The sequence below is a fragment of the Salmo salar genome, chromosome ssa26, assembly GCF_905237065.1.
Source record: "Salmo salar chromosome ssa26, Ssal_v3.1, whole genome shotgun sequence".
Lineage (NCBI taxonomy): Eukaryota > Metazoa > Chordata > Actinopteri > Salmoniformes > Salmonidae > Salmo > Salmo salar.
Genome location: NC_059467.1, coordinates 40,024,381 through 40,029,333, shown reverse-complemented (window position 1 = coordinate 40,029,333; position 4,953 = coordinate 40,024,381). Strand labels below are relative to the sequence as shown.

General features: G+C 41.4%; 1 long non-coding RNA gene across 2 annotated transcripts; it reads left to right on the top strand.

Annotated features, from left to right (window-relative positions):
- The first annotated feature begins 264 nt into the window (after positions 1 to 264).
- LOC106593176 (uncharacterized) lies at positions 265 to 4,574 on the top strand. 2 transcript variants are annotated; one of them, XR_006762275.1, is made up of 3 exons: positions 265 to 2,112; positions 2,445 to 2,536; positions 2,760 to 4,574. It is a non-coding gene; the product is annotated as an uncharacterized lncRNA (long non-coding RNA). The 2 variants fall into 2 exon arrangements; XR_006762274.1 differs by lacking the exon at positions 265 to 2,112 and having other exon boundaries at positions 2,350 to 2,536; positions 2,760 to 4,573.
- The last annotated feature ends 379 nt before the right edge of the window (positions 4,575 to 4,953 follow it).

Below are 4,953 nucleotides of genomic sequence, written 5' to 3'. Positions count from 1 at the left end.
TACACATCCAGTAATGAAGAGAACAGAGAAAAACACGAGATTTTAGTGAAACTAAGACCACAGATCTAATTGTTGCTCCTTTGCACCATATTATTTATATTTTAACTTTGAACTTTCTTCAAATTATAAATCTACCATTCCAGTGTTTTACTTGCTATACTTTATTTACTTTGCCACCATGGCCTTTTTTGCCTTTACCTCCCTTATCTCACATCATTTGCTCACATTGTATATAGTCTTATTTTTGTCTACTGTATCATTGATTGTATGTTGTTTTACTCCATGTGTAACTCTGTGTTTTTGTATGTTGTCGAACTGCTTTGCTTTATCTTGGCCAGGTCGCAATTGTAAATGAGAACTTGTTCTCAACTTGCCTACCTGGTTAAATAAAGGTGAAATAAAAAAAAATTAAAAAAAATAAATTGTATTATGACTAGGTCTACTAAATGGGGGAAAAATTTTGTTTAGTCTGACAAAAATACAATTTCCTAGGCTTAAGTTTTCATCAGTGTTGAAAATAGATGTATCTTTAGAATCTTCTAGACAGATGTATCAGTAGTGACTGAGCTGTATAAATTGTCACAATGTGTAGATTGGAACGTGAAACAACTAATGCTTTTACTTTATTTAAACTTTATACCAGCAAGAATTTGGACAGTGTTGACTTAGACCATATTCAGCACAATTCACAATGGTCAAACCTATCTGTGATTCTAACCAGGTTACAGGATAGAGGAGAAAGAAGTGTGTCTTTTGAGAGAGACAATCTACCTACTTGACCCATTTAAGGCCTTTTTTTTTGCATTTATCTATCAAAATCATTTTAGTTGGGAAAGGAAGGTAAGGGTAAGGTGAACTGGGCAAGATGACCCTTGGCTTCCTTCAAAGTCCTTATCACTTCTATGGATATCAAGTTGTCTGTTAAGAAGACGTACCTTGTAAAGTCATTACAGGATTTGGACAGAAAAACCTATGAGACATTTTCAAGTGATGAACGCCCCCATTTTTATTTTTGTTAATTTTTCTTTGGATGGACTTGAATTGTGAATTTTCCCCATGGCAGTTGATCCTTGGGAGAGAACAAAAGCTCATCTACAGTATAGGAGACAAAATCAGTGAGAAATGACAATCATCATAAGTAAAAAAAATAAATAAAAAGACAAGCAGTCTGCCTTGTTTTTATTTTTGGTTTGTTTTTCCCGAAGACGATACTTCAGAATTGTTCAAGTTTTACCACTGACGTTTTGGAAATAATCTGTTAAAGGGGGAACTGTCCTTGGTGAAGGGGCACTCCCACTGTGGTACAAGTGTAACTTTGTTTACCTTGGATGCTGTAATCGCTCACCTGCTGTGGAACAGAAAAGGTAAGTGACTCCTGATCACTTTTTAATGAGCCGTTTTATTTCACACAGAGCAGTGAGTTTAGAACACAGAGGTATGCAGTAGCTGCTGTTTTATAATGTGTTGTCTCCCTTTTTAGAGCTGGACAAAAATACATAACACGATAAATTGCCTGAATTGATGCGAGAACAATACGTTTATAACAATAATGTGCACCACAGTTAAAAAAAATTATCCTTTAAATTACTTCTAACAGTTTGGTAGTTGTAGCCATCAATTGTCCTGTTAACAATCAGTCATATTAGCAAACTTATTTCATTTCAAACTTCACATTTCTCTAGTATACACTACTTATTGTAATGAACCATATCAGCAAAATGCCTGCGATAAGGAATCGGTATGGTCAGTGTCGATCATTTCCGGTTTATCGTCCCAGCTCTACTCCCTCTACAGGTAAACAATCTGTATTCAGCTTCCCCTGAGGTCGTTCATCTGAGGAGTGCTGTGGTTCTGCTCCTACTGCTCACAAGAGAAGACCTCAATACCTGGCCGGTTTGAGAGACAACATTTATATAAAAACACACACACCCTTAAACAGAGTCTGAAAGTGCAGTTATATTCTAAGATTGTGTTGTCTTCCACTACAGGTAAACAATCCCAGTGACATGATTCATGTATGCAGCATCTCCTGGCCAGCAATACGGTTATCTGAGTGCTCATCTCAGCCTTGTGTCCACTGTTCACAATAGAATACCTCAAGACCTAAAAAAGGTTGGTTGGTAAGTTGTCTGTCTGGCTGGCTGGCTGCCTGTCTGTCTGTCTGTCTGTCTGTCTGTCTGTCTGTCTGTCTGTCTGTCTGTCTGTCTGTCTGTCTGTCTGTCTGTCTGTCTGTCTGTCTGTCTGTCTGTCTGTCTGTCTGTCTGTCTGTCTGTCTGTCTGTCTGTCTGTCTGTCTGTCTGTCTGTCTGTCTGGCTCTGTCTCTCGCTCTCTGTCTCTCGCTCTCTGTCTCTCGTCATCGTAGCCTGTATAACTGTCTCCTTTCAATGTAGCCATCTCTGACTGTGCTTATCTGTCCATAACACTTTTTAATTACCACGTTTCAGATGGAGTTTAGGGAATGTGGTCCCAGGACAGAAGCAGTGGATGAGCCCTCCTGACCATTCAAACTCAGGCTCTGACATATCAGCAGTTTGTTGTATGTATAATACAATAAGCTACTCTATCAAAACATATGTATCTATGAATGATAGATGCTTGGTTTTACTTACAGGGCTCCACTAATATTAGACAACAGACAGCAGAAGACCATTCAGACATGATGATGCAGACATACTACGTCATTACTGCAGGTTAACAGTTAGAGAGACAGAGAACCTAACCTATCTTTTTTTTTACTAACAAAATAAATGTTCTCACAGGTAGTTGGATAAATGCACCATCTCTACAACCCATGGATCCAGGACAGGGGCAGTAGATACCACCATCTCTACAACCCATGGATCCAGGACAGGGGCAGTAGATACCACCATCTCTACAACCCATGGATCCAGGACAGGGGCAGTAGATACCACCATCTCTACAACCCATGGATCCAGGACAGGGGCAGTAGATACCACCATCTCTACAACCCATGGATCCAGGACAGGGGAAGTAGATACCACCATCTCTACAACCCATGGATCCAGGACAGGGGAAGTAGATACCACCATCTCTACAACCCATGGATCCAGGACAGGGGCAGTAGATACCACCATCTCTACAACCCATGGATCCAGGACAGGGGCAGTAGATACCACCATCTCTACAACCCATGGATCCAGGACAGGGGCAGTAGATACCACCATCTCTACAACCCATGGATCCAGGACAGGGGCAGTAGATACCACCATCTCTACAACCCATGGATCCAGGACAGGGGCAGTAGATACCACCATCTCTACAACCCATGGATCCAGGACAGGGGCAGTAGATACCACCATCTCTACAACCCATGGATCCAGGACAGGGGCAGTAGATACCACCATCTCTACAACCCATAGATCCAGGACAGGGGCAGTAGATACCACCATCTCTACAACCCATAGATCCAGGACAGGGGTAGTAGATACCACCATCTCTACAACCCATGGATCCAGGACAGGGGTAGTAGATACCACCATCTCTACAACCCATGGATCCAGGACAGGGTAGTAGATACCACCGCCTTTCAAACACCGGGGATGACATATCTGCAGGTTAGTCGCTGTCATTGTCATAGCTTGTACTCTGTCTAGTGTACCAATGGCTCATTTCTACCACAACAGAATGACGACTGAGATTCCAACACACAGGGTTTCAATGCTCTTGGACAACAGAAAAGCGTAGACCATTGAGACATGATGATGGTGTCTAAGATGTACTGTGTGTTCTCTCTGACGTTGAACCAGAAGTGCACCATCTGTTGCTCATTCTGGGTAGTGTTGTATGATTAAGCTATTCACACACGGAAATACAATCGTTTTTTAAACCTGTGTGACAGTCTCCTCTTGGTGTAGCGATCTCTGTCTGTCTTTGTGTTGATTATTATCTAGCATGATTATGGAGCTAGCTGCCGTCTTAACAGCACAAAAAAACACCATTACAACTGACTGTTCATTTTTATTCTCAGAGTCCCTCATCCTTTTTGGGCCAGGATAAGGATCTTAGACCTTGTCCTTGGTGTGGTTTTGGACCAACTCTGTTTCTGTAAAGAAGACACCTTGTCTGCATCATCACATGGCCACCAGAAAGCCAACTGACTGCCTCTGGCCTCCATGCCTGTGTTTCTGTCCGCTTAGAGGACTGACTGACTGTTCTGAGACCTGTTGTCCCACATTCCACTGATTCATTCCACAGCAGAACCAAGACGGATTAGGATGTTACAGGACAAAGAGAGACTGATCTGTGAGTAGAGACTACAGCACCCACAAAGTAGAGACTACAGCACCCACAAAGCATTGCGGCTTCCCTTACTGAGACTTGTAGGCCTACTTGCACTGCCTGCTTTTACTACTGTCTCAAGGTAATTTTTTTCTGTGAGTTAATGTTCTGTAAATACTCCCAGGTTTGGTGTTTCAGATGTTCATGGTCTATGTTACCAGTTTTACACTGTGTGGACTTGGGGGTTTTGTTCTCCAGGAAATTGCAGCTTGTGGAAAATATCACACAATTTACTGCTGACAAATTTGACATTTCTATTTTTCTTTTATGTTGGAACATGTTCTGTTTCTGGATAATAAAGTATACTTTGAATATCATATTTATGGATTATCATTGCTTATAGAAAAAAACTACATTAAATATTTGTTTTCCCACTGTAGTCCCTTAAATGGCCACATGGGGTCATCATTGTGCTAACTTGAGTTCAAAGAAGTGTGTGTGTGTGTGTGTGTGTGTGTGTGTGTGTGTGTGTGTGTGTGTGTGTGTGTGTGTGTGTGTGTGTGTGTGTGTGTGTGTGTGTGTGTGTGTGTGTGAAAACAGCAGGTTAGAATAAGCTAGACAGAGAGTGAAGGAACACACATTACCACCAACATCAACACAACTAGAAAATCAACTGCTTCTCATTATTCACTCCTTATAATTCACCTATGAGTG